This window comes from Cervus canadensis, chromosome 3 (genome assembly GCF_019320065.1).
Source record: "Cervus canadensis isolate Bull #8, Minnesota chromosome 3, ASM1932006v1, whole genome shotgun sequence".
NCBI lineage: Eukaryota > Metazoa > Chordata > Mammalia > Artiodactyla > Cervidae > Cervus > Cervus canadensis.
In genome coordinates this window covers 22,203,316-22,222,458 of record NC_057388.1, presented here as the reverse complement: position 1 = coordinate 22,222,458, position 19,143 = coordinate 22,203,316, and the positions used below count along the sequence as shown (strand labels likewise).

At 37.2% G+C, this 19,143-nt stretch overlaps 1 protein-coding gene and 1 long non-coding RNA gene across 4 annotated transcripts in view; both read left to right on the top strand.

The window, feature by feature from the left end:
- AGMO (alkylglycerol monooxygenase) overlaps positions 1-19,143 on the top strand; it is a 373,859-nt gene that overhangs the window by 17,179 nt on the left and 337,537 nt on the right. The gene's annotated exons all lie outside the window — the stretch shown is intronic.
- LOC122438158 lies at positions 811-18,541 on the top strand. Its single transcript, XR_006268458.1, has 3 exons — positions 811-842; positions 5,109-5,179; positions 18,485-18,541. It is a non-coding gene; the product is annotated as an uncharacterized LOC122438158 (long non-coding RNA).

Genomic DNA, 19,143 nt, shown 5'->3' with positions numbered 1-19,143 from the left:
AAGAATCTGCCTGGAATGCAGGAGACCTTTGTTCGATTCCTGGGTTGGGAAGATCCCCTGGAGAAGGGAAAGTTATGCACTTCAGTATTCTGGCCTGGAGAATTCCATGGATTGTGTAGACTGTATAGATAATAGACTTATAGTTTTATATGTGTGTATATACTTGCAAAAATTTATTAATTTGTACATTTAAAGTTCATGCACTTTATCTATACCTCAATAAAATGTTAAGCTAGTAAATAATGCCATCAATGTACTTTCTGCTGAATAGTCAGAATGATACAATGAGTAACCAAATTTAAAAATAGGAACCAAGAAGTTATCATCTGTGACGGTAAGCATAAACATGTGACCTTACACAGATTTGACTGCATCAGTTTCCGTAACTAAAGATGGTGCAAGTACCAGCTTGCCAGTCATTCATTGTATTGCCTCTCTTCCCCACATTCTTCTTTGCTATTTCTTGTCTTATCAGAGGTGGGCCTGAGAGATGTTCCTCTTTTGCGAGTGACTTGCTGTTAGGTTCTGCCAATTCAAAGGTCTGGTAGGACACAGCAAAGGCAGAGCAGGAGGAAGGGACTTTGTTTCCGTTTTCTGAAGTGCTGTTTTCTATCAGGCCTTAACAGATTAATATGTGGGGAACCTGTTAGTGCTCATCTCGTGGTTAACATGTAGCCTACAGCATCTGATGGACCCTTCGCCCTCTAGGTGGCCAGTGGACTGTGTGTGTCCCACACCCTCTGGGGTCTACACACTCTCGCAACCTCTCTGTTCCCAGTAGAGTTCCTATGGGCGCACAACCTGTACAGAGATGCAGACTCTTAGGCTTGGTGTTGGTCATGGTAAGGGGCTCTTTGAAACTTGTAAGTACTTGCCTCATTCACTGTCCTTAAGATCTATGGGTAATATTTGTGTTCTACAGATTCTACTTCTGTACTGCTGACCTATACCTTGTTTAACTCTTTTAGTTAACTACCTTTTTACTAGTTAATAATTCACTGTATTAGCTTTACTTATTACAATGATTGTATGGTTTTTGTTTCCTGATTGGGCCCTGACTGATGCAGTGAGCCTTCCCATAATTTATATAGGGTTATAAATTAGAGTTCAGCTGGCCATAACCTTTACTATTTCCTTTTGAGGCATTGATCATACATTTAGACTGTAACACTTGAGCCCAGTTCTGAAATACAAGACATTGACATGTAAAATTGTTATAAAAAGAAAACTATACAATTTCTTCAAATTCTTGTACTCAACAAGTAATCTGCTTTTACTTTTACTCAACAAGTAAACTACTTAATTCATTTTCTATTTATTTATTCCTTTATCTAAAAAAGGTGAGTGTTCATAATTTTTGTATAATTAAGCTTTTATTCCCACAAGTTTATTGTCACTCAGTGAGCATTTGTATAAGATTAATTAAACTTTTCATTTCTAATTGAATTTTAAGGGGGTTAAATTTAGATAATTCTAATTTTCATTACTGTTTAAACAAAGAATAAACAGATATATTGATCAGAATTTTTTTTTTTTTTTTTGGCTGGAGATAGTGCCAGAAATGTAGTCTATATTGAAAAATTGGTTACTTAAGCATTCTTGTCTTTCTATTTTTTTAGCACCCAGTATTTTTGTAACTCTTTGCCACATATTATGCCTCACTTAAAGAAAATGTGGCTGTATTTTTATTGAATCACTGAGGTGAAGTCCACTCTGTATTTGCCTTGTTTATTGCTATTCCTCTCGCTTTTCCCCCAATGATTTCTCACCTTCTCTCAGCTCTTGGAGGAGTCATCCTTCAGAGTATGTATAAAGGAAGCCTTGGAATTCCCATCACCATGCCTATGACCTCCAATTTCTCATCATTACTTTCTGATAAGGAGCCTGACACCTATGCCAATCATTTCCTCTGAGCTTCCCTGGTGTCTCAGGCAGTAAAGAATCTGCCTGCAATGTGGAAGACCCAGGCTCAGTCCCTGGGTGGGGAAGATCCCTTGGCGAAGGGAATGGCAGCCCAGTCCAGTATTCTTGCCTGGAGAATTTCATGGACAGAGGAGCCTGGTGAGTTCCATGGGATTGCAAAGAGTCTGACACGACTAGACGACTAACACTTTCACACTTTCATTTCCATGACAGGGGCTATCTTATGACTAATATTAAACATTTATCTGCAGGAGCACTTCCAATGTGTATGCACTGAAATATTATCGTTATTTCCCCTCAGAGAGCACCATTTGAAGGAAATTTCCCCTAGAAATAACTTACTTTTATCACTGACAGCTGCAGTCACCCTTAAAGCCACAGTTTAAATTTCCTTTGTTGTTTTTATATTCTGTACGCAGATAATGTATGAAAAGCACACTTGATACAAAGAATCTAGCCATGATCAGAGGGTTGAAAGTAAAGATCCTTTCAAATAGAGAATTCATGCACTTGCTAATAGAGGATACAACTTTCAGATATCTTAGTCATCCTATTTCTTAACATTAATAACTAAAATATAGATATATTTCTGGGAATAGTTGGAAATATTTGAGGATGACTTTAGTAATATTTTATGGAATTAATAAAGCTCTGAAATGAGTATTCAAAATGAAACTAAAAGACAGATAAAGATTAATTTATCATTATTGTCTGATGTGACTGACTCTACTTAAGACAGATAATATGCTAATTTTCTTTTACTGCTGGACCTATACACTTGCCTATTACATAGCAGAGCAATGGAATTTGAGTAGAGAAGTTTAGCTGTGTAACTCTGTATGTGCAACTATGTACTATCCACATGACCTTGAGATTAACCTCTCTGAGACAGACTTTATTTCCTTCCTATATTCCCCAGACTGTACACTTCATACCCATGACTATTGATTTGAAACTGTAAGTTTGTACCTTTTAGTCCTCCTCACCTATTTCTTTGGCACTGATTCTTAAATTTCCAAATCTCTGAATATGGTGATTAACCTTTTGCAAAGTATTTGCATAAAAACCAAATGGAATCCTGTTAAAAATTCATATTCCTGAAATGATGAGGCCAGTAATAGTATCAGTATTAATAACTAAAATTTAATTATTATTGAAAGCCATTGGAAAAGCAACCAATGTAATGGTAGAAAAGCATAGATTCTAGAGCCAAAATATTGGAAGATTCAATATTCTCCAGATATCAATTCTTTCCAATTTGTCTCATAGATTCTATTCATCCCTTATCAAAATCTTGCAAGTTATTTTGTGGATATTGACAAATTAATTCTAAAGTTTATGTGGAGAGGCAAAAAGACAGCCTAATACAGAATGTTGAAGAAGAAAACAATAGCTGACAAAACATTGGAGGAGAACAAACTTGGAAGATTAATGCCACCCAACTTTAAGACTTATGAAGCTATTAAGCTACAGTGGTCAAGACCCTGTAGTATTGTCAAAAGACAGACAAATATAGATCAGTGGAACAGATTAGAGAACCTCAAGTAGATTGGCATAATTGTGGTTGGCAAAAAAGAGCAAAGACAATTCAATTAAACTAAGAAGTCTTTTCAACAAATAGTGCTGAAACAACAGGACATTTACATGTAAGAATTGAACCTAGACACAGATTTTACAACCCTTCACAAAAGTTAATCAGTCTTAAACATAAAACTCTTTGAAGATAACATGGGAGTAAGTGTATAAGTAGGATTTTGGGTGTTGAGTTAACTTTTTAGGTACAACATCAAAGGCATGATCCATTAAAAAATTGATAAACTGGACTTCATTAAAATTAAAAACTTCTGCTCTATGAGAGACAATGTCAGGAGGATGAGAAGACAAGCCAGATGGGAGAAAGTATTTGCAAAAGACACATCTGATAATAGACTATTATCCAAAATATACAAAATACTATTAGAGACTCTGTGGAACTGGACTGCCTGGGTTCAGACTTTGGCTCTACAACTTATGGTGTAATATTGAGCAGGTTATGCCTCCTCTTATTTATCCTTATTTGTAAGATACAACTAACAATAGTGTAACCCATGTAAGATCGTTGTGTGGTGTAAATGAATCACAGTTGAGAAATGCTAAGGGCAGAGACTGATACATAACAAGTGAAAAACTAAATATAAACTCATGTTGTCTGGTCTCTCTTTTTATGTAACATGTTATATATAATAGTATCCTGAAAACTGTCATGTTTCCCTTAAATGACAGTTAATACATGGTCATTGTTAAAATATTTATCTTTTTCACAATGCATAATGAAGCTTGCTTATTGTCATACAGAGTCATTTTTTCTTATTGTTATCTGGAGTTAATAGTAATACTTCATGGAGGTTCTTATGAAAATGTGCTATATATTTGTAAGCCATATGTACAAAATATATAACATACACTGTGTGTATGCATGCTAAGCTGCTTCAGTGGTGTCCAACTCTTTGCCACCCAATGGACTGTAGCCCGCCAGGCTCCTCTGTCCATGAGGATTCTCCAGGCAAGAATACTGGAGAGGGTTGCCATGTCCTCCTCCAGGGATCTTCCCAACCCAGGGATCAAACCCCCGTCTCTTAGGTCTCTGCATTGGCAGGCAGATTCTTTACCAATAGCGCCACCTGGGAAACCCATAACATACACTAGCACTAGAGAATTCTAGTTATATCAAATAGGTCATGTGGATTTTGATTTATTAATGTTAAAAAATTACCTCTGTATTTAATAATATGTATATATTGGAAAATGAACATTTCAGGCCTAGGTCGGATATATAGACAATAGGGAACACTGCAAGACAGTGTTTTAGGCTTCCAGTGATAAAGATATGATATTAACAATCTTTCCCTAAATGAATTGTTGTCAACTATAATAATGAAATTAGTGTCCTTTTCTTTTAAAATTGTTTTTTTCCTCAAGTTAATATTAGGTAATTTGAAATTTTTTTGATAGATCAAACTTATCTATATTCCCTTTTACTTTAAACATCACTGTTTTTACCTTGCTCTTTTGGAAGAAACAAAATCTACTAGAATTTGAATTTACTATTTAGATTTTAAAGTTGCTTTTGCTGCCTTCTCAGCTTAATTAAATTATAATTTATTAAAAGATTTTTCCAGCTTAGAAACTGAAATCTCTTTTTCCAGGACCTAGAAAATGACTTGAAAAAGAAAAAAACCAACTCTAAAACAGACTTGTTCTTCTCTTACACCAATAGGTAATTTGATTTTGTCCTTTTTCTTACAGTTTGATGGCTTCTGTTTCTTAGGATGCTTTCTTTTTTTTTTTTTTTTGGGGGGGCGCCCGCCGCCGCCGCCATGCTGCCCGGCCAGCGCGCGCACAGCGGGCGGGGGCGGGGCCCAGGATGCTTTCTGAAATGTAATTTTGTGTTACAGGCATTTCAAAAGTATGTGTATAAATTTTTTTCCTCTCCAAATTCACACACTTCTTGATAATGCAAAAAGCCCCACGGCAGTAGGGTTTTGCAGTATGTAGCTTGTGCTGCATCATTTTTTAAGACAAATGTGTAGTGCAGCTCTGTGCCTTGGAGCTGTTTGAAGCATTGAAGGGCACACGTTCTCTCGTGTAAAGTGCTTATACCATGAGTTAAACAAACAGTACAGGCAAGCCCCAGAAAAATGCACCAGATGTCCAGGTGGTAGTCAAATCAACAAAAAATGTATCTCACTTCATTGTATTAGATTTATTTAGCAGTGTTCTCTTTTTCTTTAGAAAATTTGAAATACAGTGTGAGAATAAGTCATTATGCAGAATTTTAAAACCTCCACCATAATAATAATATTGCTTAGGAAATAAACTGACTCAGAGTTAAACAACAGAGTGAACTACAAATAACGCATAAAACCAAATGAGTCAGAAGTAGAAAATAAAGAAAGAAAATGAGTTTGAGCAGAAGATATTTAGTGCAGGCAGCTATGTATAAATCATGTTTATAACAGTAATTTATCATTTAAAAATTTACTAAAAAGAAGCAATGCAAGCAATAATATAAAAAAAAACAAAACTGGATAATGTTTAATAGGCACCCAAGTTAACATCCTGTGCTCAGTCGCTCAGTCATGTCTGACTCTTTGTGACCCCATGGACTGTAGCCTGCCAGGCTCCTCTGTCCATGGGACTTTTGAGGCAAGGGTACTGGAGTGGGTTGCCATGCTCTCCTCCAGGGGATCTTCCTGACCTGGGGATCAAACCCGCATCTCCTGCCTCTCCTGCCTTGGCAGGTGGATTCTTTACCATTGAGCCGCCAGGGAAGCCCAAGTTATCATCATAGCTTAGTTTTTTTGACTAGATAAAGATCAGTGGGAAACTGGAATATGAAGAGGGATAGATATAATTAGTCATGTCAGGAAAAGAAGTTGATTCATGTTTTATGAAAATGGAGATGGATATGAGTATTGCATTGTAAAGAAATAAGTAACCACAACATAATATGAACTATGTGGAATGAGAATACATACTTCTTTAGATCTTAACTACCCACCATTTTTTTAGTGACTCTATATGCATAGTTTGGCATATACACAGATCAATAACTTCAACAGGGAGAACTAAAAGGTATCACTCTGAGTTGTTTTACCATAAGTTTGTGAGTAAAGGATAAGCACTGAACTTCACTAAAATTTAAATATAATTAGGATATTCTGCAGGTGACAAGAAGTCTTCTTGCCATTTTCAAATGCTGTGGGACTCCAGAGTCTGAACCTTCTGCACTTGTAGGTATAGTACACAAAAATAATCAGTGAATATATTGAATATATTAAGGCCAAGTAAGCATCAGAACATCTCATCCTATTAGGTATTGAAAACCTGTCACTTTATGATATAATACTAATACTGTGTAAAATTTACTGAGTTCTTTTTCATTGTTTCCATTGCTTCATATACATTTTCATATTTAATTAGAACAGCAAGGTGATGAGTTCTATCATAGTACTTATATGAAAGAGGAAACTGAACCAATATTGTTTAAGTAACTTGCCCAACTCTCAGTGTTGACATGCCACAGCCTGGATATTTTGACTGAAGTCATTGATCAGAGTCTCTTAGGTTTGTCATTACTTTGAGCTCTTAATAAAATTATTTATTTATTAAATTATTTTTTAAATTTATTTTTAGTTGGAGGATAACTGCTTTACAACGTTGTGTTGGTTTCTGCCGACAGCAATGTGAATTGGTCAAAATATGCACGTGTCCCCTGCCTCTTGAACCTCCACCCCCAACCTCGTCCCACCCCAGGGTTGTCACGGAGCACCGGGTTGAGCTCCCTGTGCCTATACAGCAGCTTCCCACTGGCTCTCTTTTTAAAATTAATTTTAGTTAAATAAGACATGTACTAATAGCATCATCTGTCCAATAATCTACTTTGTTGTTGGTGTATTTAAACTCCTCAGTTATATTGGTAGGAAAGAAAATCTACGACCTTGGTTGTTGAAGTGTCAAAAAATTTATAGAAAATGAGAAGTAACCTTCAATAGAATACAGCAGGGCTCACCTTCTTTCTGTCCTTACGCAGTTAGTATTTCACTCATTGTGTTGTCCTGTCAAGTCTTGAGTACATTGTTATCTGACTGATCAAGCTGTGATGTTTTTTTTGTGGGTTCGTGTTAGAATCACCTTAGAGGCTTAAAAAAACATATTGATAGCTAGGCTAGAAACGAAATCGCTTAAATTAGAATCTCTGCGGGAGGGCCTTGGGCTTAGTTGTGTTTGTTGTCAATGTTGTTTTAAGCAGCCCAGTTATTTTAATGTGTAGCCTAAATTGATTAACATTGATTACTCGTTGAAGATTTTGACAGATGGGACAAGCAACATGCTAGCTCTTTTAAAGATTAATTAATGATTATATATATTTAAATAAAGTTGTGTGTGTATAATTGAACAATTTTCATATATGTTGAAATATAACTCTACCCCCAGATACTTCAACAATTATTCATTGTAAGAATATTGAAATTTATTCTCCCTAAGAAACGATGAAGCAATTATATTATATAGTGAAAGTGAAATCACTCAGTTGTGTCCGACTCTTTGTGACCCTGTGGACTATAGCGTACCAAGCTCCTCCGTCCGTGAGATTCTCCAGGCAAGAATACTGGAGTGGGTTGCCATTTCCTTCTCAAGGGGATCTTCCAGACCCAGGGATCGAACCCAGGTCTCCCGCATTGTAGGCAGATGCTTTTACCGTCTGAGCCACCAGGGAAGTATGATCCATTTTTAATTCTAATTATGCTGAGGATGTATTTTATTAAATTCTTAATTAGATCAAATCAATACTTACTAAATAGGTTTCTTTGTCTAATTTGTACCTCTTAAAGTAGAGTTTGGGCTTCCCTGATAGCCCAGTTGGTAAAGAATCTGCCTGCGATGCAGGAGATCCCGGTTCGATTCCTGGATCAGGAAGATCCACTGGAGAAGGGATAGGCTACCCACTCCAGTATTCTTGGGCTTCCCTTGTGGCTTAGCTGGTAAAGAATCCGCCTGCAATGTGGGAGACCTGGGTTCAATCCCTGGGTTGTGAAGATCCCCTGGAGAAGGAAAAGGCTACCCATTCTAGTATTCTGGCCTGGAGAATTCCATGGACTGTATAAGTCCACGGGCTCACAAAGAGTTGGACACAACTGAGCGATTTTCACTTTCAAAATAAAGTTGTCACTCCATATCATGCAAGAGTTTATAAAAACTTTTATTGAAAATAGTTGATTTACAATGTTGTGTTAGTATCAGGTATATAGCAAAGTGAATCAGTTATACATATTTCCACTCTTTTTTTATGTTTTTGCATTTTTTTCCCATTTTATTAGTTGGAGGCTAATTAGTTTACAATATTGTAGTGGTTTTTGCCATACATTGACATGAATCAGCCATGGATTTACATGTGTTCCCCATCCTGATTCCCCCTCCCACCTCCCTCCCCATCCCATCCCCCTGGGTCTTCCCAGTGCACCAGCCCTGAGCACTTGTCTCATGCATCCAACCTGTTCCCATATAGGCCATTATAGAGTATTCAGTAGAGTTTCCTGTGCCATACAGTAGGTCCTTGTTAGTTATGTATTTTAAATATAGTAGTATATATATCTCTGGAGTAAGAAATGGCAACCTACTCCAGTATTCTTGCCTGGAGAAACCCATGGACAGAGGAGCCTGGGAAGCTACATTCCATGGGTTCTCAAAAGAGCTGGACACGGCTGAGTGACTAAACAACAACAATGTATATGTAAATCCCAATCTCCCAGTTTATCAACCCTTTTTTACCCTTGGTAACCAAAAATTGGTTTTGTACATCTGTGACTCTCTTTCTTTTTTTATAGATAAGTTCATTTGTACCCTTTTTTCAGTTTCTACTTATGAGCGATATCATATTAAAACTCCATTTTTATTTTTTTTAATTTTTTTTTAAACTCCATTTTTAAATGCAATTTTTATCTGAAATGTCCAGGTCAGTTGTCTTGTAAAATGGTCCACATTCTAGATATATCTATTTTCTTCCAGTGTTGCTTAACTTTACCATCTGTCCTGAGTAATCTGATGGATGTTAGCTCTGGACTCTAGATTGATTAGAGCCAGGGTAAGTATTTGTGGCAAGAATAGTTCATAAATGACATTAGGTGCTTCAGATCAGATGCCTGTAAAACAAGTTGCCACAGACCATTAGGTATGATTCTGAAAGATTATGATTGCTTTAGTCAAAACACATAAAGTTATACCTTTTCCTTTGTAGTTAGTAAGAAATCGATACATAAATGCATATCTGTAATTGTTTCATATAGCTGTGTGTGAAATAAACATGTGACAAATTTCTAGAAAAATTGTTGCATAGCCACTTTGATTCAGTAAACTGAGGAAAACAGATTTTCCTATTGACATTTGAGAATTTAATCAGTTTTCAAAAATTAGCGTTGTTTTAAAAGCAATTAGCAGTTAATCTATACTTTGACACATCAGTTCACTTCAGTCACTCAGTCATGTCTGACTCTTTGTGACCCCATGGACTGCAACAGGTCAGGCTTCCCTGCCCATCACCAACTTCAGGAGCTTGCTCAAACTCATGTCCATCAAGTTGGTGATGCCATCCAACCTCTGTCACCCCCTTCTACTCCTGCCTTCAATCTTTCCCAGCATCAGAGTTTTTTCCAGTGAGTCAGTTCTTCACATCAGGCGGCCAAATTTTTGGATCTTCAGTTTCAGCATTAGTCCTTCTGATGAATCTTCAGGACTGATTTCCTTTAGGATCGACTTTTTTGATCTCTTCTTAGTCCAAGGGACTCTCAAGAGCCTTCTTTAACACCACAGTTCAAAAGCATCAATTCTTTGGCGCTGAGCTTCCTTTATTGTCCAACTCTCACATCCGTATATGACTACTGGAAAAACCATAGCTTTGACATATGGATCTTTCGTGTTCCCAATAAACCTGTCATATAATGATTTCAGGTTTCACTTTTAAGAATTGTTTGGGTCAGTTATCATTATGAGGGTTTTATTATGATTTTTTAAAAAAATCTATTACTTGCCCTACAATCATTAGTCTGCAGTTGTTTGTCTCTAGTAGTGGACAGATCTAGAACACATATATATACATATATATATACACACACACACATATATATGTACATATGCATGCTATGCTGTTCTTAGTCACCTGTGTAGACAGTCAGCATCTGTTCTTTCAGATAAAGGCTTCGTTTTTTTACTATTTGGAAGCAAATGGAGCATCTGCCCTCATCCTCCTATATTCCTTTCTCCAGAGCCAGAAAGAATTCAGATTGCTTATTTTTATACTTATCTGATATCCTGGGGAAAAAGGTAAAGGAGAGTTTATAAAACCTCGACAGAAAAAGGATGTAACTCTTTCAGTTCTCCCAACGGCTGAATCTCGGCTGAAATAACTGACAGTTTTTGGACATACAGAAGGAAATGATGAGTTAGGCTAAATGTCCAGATGTGTGTTCAAAAGATGTATAAGGTTACATCTTAAAAGAAAAGAAATGCAATACCTGTATTTTTAGAGAGGAAGCTATAAATAGTAAACACGTAGCTTCTGTTAACTGTAGTCCAACCCTTAAAGATCTTAAAGTAACAAATACTTTTCATCTCTACACTATTTAGCAGTGCTTAAAAAAGTCCTTATATAAGTAAAACCAGATCAAAAAAGATCATAGATTGAATTAAATGAGGAATTAGAATATGATGCTTCTTGTTTTATTATCTTTAATATGTGGTTGTACATTTTTGATGAATTTGTTTTTACTGTAAAATAGAAGTAGGGGGATTCCTTCGTGGCTCAGTCGTAAAGAACCCACCTGCCAATGCTATTGATGTGGGTTCGATCCCTGGGCCTAGCAGATCTCCTGGAGAAGGATGGCAACCCATTCCAGTATCCTTGCCTGGGAAATCCCATGGATAGAGGACCCTGCAGTCCATGGTGTCACAAAAGGGTCAGACACAACTTAGTGACTAAACAACAACCAAAATTAAAGCAGATTCCTTTTTTATTCTTTTCTCATCTATACCTACAGATTTCTTGCGCTTCTTTCTTAGACAATACTAAATATCTTCACAAACAGTTGGCAGAATATTCTGAGTTACTTAAGGCTAGGGCAAACTGTTAAAGACAAGTAACAAAATTACTCCATTGCTTCTAAATCCTACAGAGCAATGTCATTCTTCAGTGGTATATTTAATTCTCCTATGAACTTGCATGAATAATATCTTAAAAGATATGGTATAAAAAATGGAGTATTTTCTACATGAGAAAGCTATTGTTCACATGTACGATAGGGACTTCCCAGGTGGCTCAGTGGTAAAGAATCAGCCTGCCAGTGCAGCAGACAACAAGAGATGCGGGTTCGATCTCTGGGTTGAAAAGAGAGATGCTGGAAGGAGGAAATGGCAACCCACTCCAGGATTCTTGTCTGGAGAAATCCATGGACAGAGGAGCCTGGCAGGCTACATTCCATGCAGTTGCAAAGAGTCAGACACGACTGAGCATGCACACGCTAGGATAGGTACTGCCCTCATTCAAATATTCATTTATACACAACAAAATATTATTGTTGCTCTACATGGTTACTGTGCATCACGTGCTGCTTAGAAGCCAAAAGGACATCCATGGGAATGACAGCAAAGCACATCTGAATTTGAAATTTTAAAGGGCTCTGGGATTTGAGGCTGATACTTCTTTGGCTGAGCTCCAACCTGCACCTAGGGAGAAGAAAGAAGCAATTTGGGTTCCTTGTGTCCCTAAATTGCATGTTGTTTTGGACAGAACAATGACATCCAAAGTGAAACTTTGATAACTTGCTTAGATAATAGGAAGTTGATTGGAAATGAAATAGGCAACTTTCAATAAAGGGAAATGTGTCAGTGAAAAGTCACTAGAGACTTGGACTAGGGTGAAACCTTGTAGTCATCTCAGAGCAAAAGCAGACAGATAGTGACTCCTCATGTCAGAAAAGAAATTTAAAAAGTCACAGCACTTCCTTTTCATCCTTTGTAAATGCATCCAAGGAAGGAGCTACTTTCTCTGAGGTTTAACCTCCTCCTGCATGGTCTGCTGGTGGGAGGAAGAGGAGAGGGGGAAACTACAGAAAGAGGAGTCAAACTCTGGAGGTGTTCCAGCATCACAGTTCATCAGTGCCTTCCCTTTCCAAACCAGCCTCCCAGCCCCAACGGAGATTTCACCTCCCCCGTTCCCTTACTTGTGTTTGAGTGCAGAGGTGAGGGCAGGGAGTGAGCAAGCTGCCCACATGTGGACCTGTCTCTGGGAAAGCACCCACACTGTAATCAACACCTCCAAACACTGTAAGGGAGAGATGTTGGATGGAAGGGTTAATTTAGTTATTCGCATGAAATATACCATCAAAACCATTTCTTTTCTTTCCTCAATGACATTAAGTAACAATGCAAGTGACAGTTTTTTTTTTTATCAAGATGTAAAAGCATTTTTCATATGCTTTTACATTTTATATGCATTTACATTTCTTATGCTTTTCATTCTTAAAAGAATGTCTCTTTTAAGACATTCATTAATGTCCTTTCTTAGTTTTCAGATGCCCTTCATTTTCAGACAGACAGTTTCATGCAGAGGATAAGAGGAGAGGTTATTTATGTATTTATTTTTTAATTGAAGTATAATTGATATACAATGTTGTGTTAGATTCTGGTATACAGTTAAGTGATTCAGTTATACACATGTATGCGTTTATATCTATATTCCTTTTCATGTTCCTTCCTATTATAGTTTTGTATAAAATACTGAATATAGTTCCCTGTGGTATACTGTAGTACCTTGTTTATCTTTCTTATATGTGGTAGTTTGTGTCTGCTAATCCAAAACTCCTATTTTTTCCCTTCACCTCCCTTTCCCTTTTGGTAATCATAATTTGCTTTCTATATCTGTGAGTCTGTTTTGTAAATAAGTTCATTTGTATCATTTTTTAGATTTCTATCTTTTCATGTGAAGAGGCTTTTAAAATCAGATTGGCATGATTTCAAATCCTAACTCCATCATCTATTAATTACTATGACCTGGTACACATTACTCAATTTTTCTGAGTCTCTGTTGTTTGTAAAATAGGCATTAATGTTATATACCTCTCAAAATGTTTTGAGGCTAAATGAAATAATTATGTGCTTGATATCTTGCACACACAGTGTATGTGTGTGTATATATGTGTATATACACACTAAGTATGTGATCATTATTCTAGGAATTCCAGAATTCCAGACTGTAAGAGATGGTGCTAATTGATTGTTTTGCTTTGTCTCACTCATAGCATACAATCTCAGAATCTTTTTCTTAGCAGAGTGCTCTAAACAACTAGTTCTAAGGATGAAACTTACATTCCATCGCTTTATGGGAAAGGAATATGAGATGGTCAGAGCAGGGATCTTGTCTTACTTGTTTTTAAAATTTCAACATCAAATACTTACAAATGCCTTCTGAATTAATATTCTAGATGAGTACTATTCATTGTACTACTCTGCATTTACACTTTATCTTTTTTTAAAAAGTTAAAATAATGCCTTCCCTTATGTCTTTTAGTCTTGAATTGTTTGGCTTAAGAGATTATTTAAACCAAATAATACACACATTTTAAAAATAATTTAAAGGAATGTGATTTTCATGTTAATGGTAATGAAAAAAGTGAATATATTTTTACTTCTGATCCTCTAGTCACAAGAAACAGAGTTAGTAGAATTTAGTGAGCCAGAAATTCATGCGTTCCATTTTGGACATGTTTAAGTTCAGGTATTTGTTAGACTTTCAAATGGAAATACCAAGGTGGATGTTTTATGTAAGACTAGTGTTCAGGGAAGATGTCTAGGCTGGAAATATATATTTGTTCTTCAACTATACCTGTGTGTATTATATATATGTACGTATACATTTTTCAATTATTTATATATATATATATATACTGCTGCTGCTGAGTTGCTTCAGTCATGTCTGACTCTTTGCGAACCATTGGATTGTAGCCCTTCAGGCTCCTCTGTCCATAGAATTTCCCAGGCAAGAATACTGGAGTGACTTGCCATTTTCTTCTCCAGGGGATCTTCCCAACCTAGGGATCAAACCCATGTCTCTTATGTCTCTTGCATTGGCAGGAAGGTTCTTTACCACTAGCGCCACCTGGGAAGCCCCTATATGTATGTGTGTGTGTGTGTATACACACAGACACACACAGACACACACACACACACACAGGTCATGATGAACTGTATCAAGTACTGCTGAGAGAGTCCTGATTTAGGAAAAGTAGGGCAGGTGGCTGGGACTAACTTCCTCTCTGAGGGCAACTAAAACTGCTGGATGAAGTATAAAATCGATCTTAACAGATTTCAGAGACGTGTCCAAATAATAAGGAATCAGCAGGTCACATATTAAAGATAGCGAGGACACCAAAATTAAGGTAGCACTCCAGGGACTTCCCTGGTGATTCAGTGGTTAAGAATCTCCCTTCCAACATAGGGAACACAAGTTTGATCCCTGATCAGGGAGCTAAGATCCCACATGCCCCAGGACAACAAAGCCCATGCACCTCAACCACTGAGCCCGTAAGCTCTAGAGCCCATGCTCTACAATGAAAGATCCAGCATGCTACAAGGAAGATCCTGCCTGCCGCAGTCAAGACCCTGGTGCAGCCAAATACGTAAAGAAATACTTACAAAGCACTCCAATCTACTTTTATTATGTGGACTTCTGTTAGCTTTCTTTCCCAGAAAACAGCTGTTAAAAGGAGTGGTAATGTTTGTTGTCTTTGAGAAAAAGGGGATAGAGGCTCCAAAGGTGGGGACTCTTATCAGTTAAGCTGAGACCTCAAAAGCTAAGAACTGAACAGACATAAACCCACTCCTTCACTTACACTCCCACTAGAATGTGGGGGAAATTGTCTTGTTGCTGGGGAGAGGAAATAAAGATAAAAACAAAACTGATTCCTGAGAGTTTGTAAATCAAACACCAGTCCAAATGTAATTATAGTCAAAATGTACACTGCCAGACTTAACACAAGACATTTCAGGCCCTTACTTAAAGTGGTCCTCCAGGTACCTGACAAGTAAAGCAAAAAGCAAACTCCTCTGGAAAAATAATGATGCTTATTTATGCCTCAGTTATTTTTTCAGCCTTTCAACAGCAATGACTGGCACATATCACAGAAACTCAGGCACACAAGGAAACAGGCAATTATATTTGACAATCAGCAAAAACAACAGACAACTGATACTCACTTGCAGAGATTTTAGACACCAATTGTATCAGATGCTGATTCTAGCAAATACATTTGTGTTTAAAGAGATTTTTAAAAATCTTGCAAATAGAAAGATATATTAGGAAAGCAATTTTAAATGGCCTTGCAAATTTGCAAAAATAAATAGAATTTGTAAAAATGAAAAGTAAAATTTGAAATGAAATACTATGGACTCAGGTTTGATAATAGATGTATAAAGCAGAAGAGAATATTTTTCTATAGTAGATCAAAAGAAACTACAAAGAATGTAGCCCAGAGAAAAAAAAGGGGTGGGGGGCGAAAACTGGAAGAAAGGGTATAAAAAAGAGAACAGAATGACGTCTTATGTATGCTGAAGTGAACCGTTTCTCTAGAACTTCATAGATCGTGGAGCTAATCCTAGCATTACTCTAAAAGTTCTCTAGAATAAACGACAATTTTATTGAAATGGAGAAAGCCTTAGAAAATATTGTCTGAGGACACTGTCTTGTAAAAGAGTGACCTCAAATAATTGATCTTATTAAAGGTGTAGACAGGATTCTCATTTACGTATTTCTCTGTTGAAAAACGTATCAAACTTCATTGTGTGTGAATTATTATTTTTTTAAAGAATATATATTTATTTATTTTTGGCTGTGTTGGGTGTTAGTTTGGGCACCACAGGCTTCTCTAGATGTGCTGTGGGGGCTTAGTTGCTTGGACCTCAGTGCCCCCACCAGGGATTGAACCTGTGTCCACTGCATTGGAAGGCAGATTCTTAACCACTGGATCACCAGGGAAGTCCCCATCATGGGTGAATTATAATGAGATAAATCAATGTTATCTGCTGAAGTTATTTTTAAAACCAATACAAGAGATTGTTGTTGCTATTGTTTAGTTACTAAGTCATGTCCGACTTTTTGTGACGCCATGGACTCCATCATGCCAGGCTTTCCTGTCCTTCACCATCTCCCAGAGTCTGCTCAAATACAAATAATTTCAAAGAGATTGAGATTAGTAATTTCAAAAATCAAATGTTATGTGATTCTGAGTGTGCAACATTTAGATGAAATGATGGATACCACACCAAATGAGTTCTATGTAGCTTATTTAAATTATTTTGTTCATTTTCTCAATCAGTAATTAACTCTTTGCCCTTAAGTAAACTACTTACTGTTTCAAAACCTCCCTCCCCTAACAAAAAGTTGGAAATAATAAAGCTGTTCCCTGGTGGCTCAGGTGGTAAAGCGTCTGCCTACAATGCCAGAGACCCAGGTTCAATCCCTAGGTCAGGAAGATCTCCTGGAGAAGGAAATGTCAACCCACTCCAGTATTCTTGCCTGTAAAATCCCATGGATGGAGGAGCCTGGTAGGCTACAGTCCATGGGGTCACAAAGAGTTGGACACGACTGAGCGACTTCACTCACCTTTTGAATAGATTGCCTTGAGACTTATTGAGGTGATTTGTGTTAGATTGCTAAGGGCTCCCCAATTCTAAGTAGTGGTTATAAGCAGAACTTCTGTAGCTCCCACAGAAACAAGATTGCTAGGTCAGTTTTTAGCATGATTGATTGTTTCTTTATGTTATTCATGCCTATTCCTTAAGAGAAGCTGAATTATCTAGAAGGTATTTCCTACATCTAATTGCGTTTACCTGAATGGAATGTATTAAGGTATATCACTATATTAAATTTTCATAGATTATTATTTACGTGACATAAAAAACAGAAATATGCCAAAAATATGGCTGCATTTCATTTGTTCTCTTATTATAAAAACATGCTTTTCCACACTCAGTCAAGGTTAGTGTGGGTGAGGGGTAAAGAGGGAAAAGAATCTGTTGTTGAGTTTGATGTGCACAACTGTGTCCTGTGTTGACATTCTTGTTGGTGGGCTTTCCTTGGCGTTCGTGTCTCTTCACTTGTGGAGCCTGTTGAGTTCAGTCTTGTTGTCATGGGCTTTATCTCTTCATCCATATTTAGTTCTCCACATATGTTTATCACTCATTTCCTAGTGGGGTATGTAAGCAAGACAAAAGAGGATTTTTATTGCATGGAGCAGCTGCCCCAAACAAATGCATTTCAATAGTTCCACTGTTTATAAAAATAAACAAATAAATAAACCACTATAGTCTTTAATCTTCCTAAGCAAAGAGGAGGTTGCTCTACAGATGGCAGCCTGCATCTTTGATTCATCACAGCTGATTGTAAATTAGTGCTTTTACTACTTCCTGGACAATGCAAGGATCACAGAATCCTTCCATTAATCCTTCTCCTATCTTTGGATCAATTTTTGTCAGGTATATTAATTTATATATATTTCAACTTCACAAAACATCTATTGTCTCACACAGTGAGTATTCATTTATATTTGCTCACTTATTTGACTTTTCCAAGGACTTTGTTTCTTTCCTATATTAGTGTGTGTACTCATCTGAATAATTTTTCTTCCTGCAAACCCATTTTATAGTGCTAATTTTATATAACACCGGGGTTTCCCGGTGGCTCAGACAGTAAAGAATCCGCCTGCAATGTGGGAGACCTGGATTCCATCCCTGGGTTGGGAAGAGCCCCTGGAGAAGGGAGCAGCAACCCAGTCCAGTATTCTTGCCTGGAGAATTCCATGGACAGAGGAGCCTAGCAGGCTATATAGTCCATGGGGTCACAAAGAGTTGGACACATGCTCACTTTTATATACCACAGATCTCTAGGTAATGACGTCTCCTAACTTATGTTTGTTGGAAAGAGTCTTTATTTCATTTCCATTTTAATTTTTAATATGGTGAATTTTTAACACAGACAAAAATAGTCACCGAAGAACTGTACAAAAAAGATCTTCACAACCCAGATAATCACAATGGTGTGATCACTCACCTAGAGCCAGACATCCTGGAATGTGAAGTCAGGTGGGCCTTAGAAAGCATCATTACGAACAAAGCTAGTGGATGTGATGATATTCCAGTTGAGCTATTTCAAATCCTGAAAGATGACTCTGTGAAAGTGTTGCACTCAATATGCCAGCAAATTTGGAAAACTCAGCAGTGGCCACAGGACTGGAAAAGGTCAGTTTTCATTCCAATCCCAAAGAAAGGCAATCCCAAAGAATGCTCAAACTACTGCACAATTTCACTCATCTCTCACTCTAGTAGAGTAATGCTCAAAATTCTCCAAGCCAGGCTTCAGCAATACGTGAACTGAGAACTTCCAGATATTCAAGCTGGTTTTAGAAAAGGCAGAGGAACCAGAGATCAAATTGTCAATATCCGCTGGATCATAAAAAAGCAAGACAGTTCCAGAAAAACATCAATTTCTGCTTTATTGACTATGCCAAAGCCTTTGACTGTGTGGATCACAATAAATTGTGGAAAATTCTGAAAGTGATGGGAATACCAGACCACCTGACCTGCCTCTTGAGAAACCTGTATACAGGTCAGGAAGCAACAGTTAGAACTGGACAT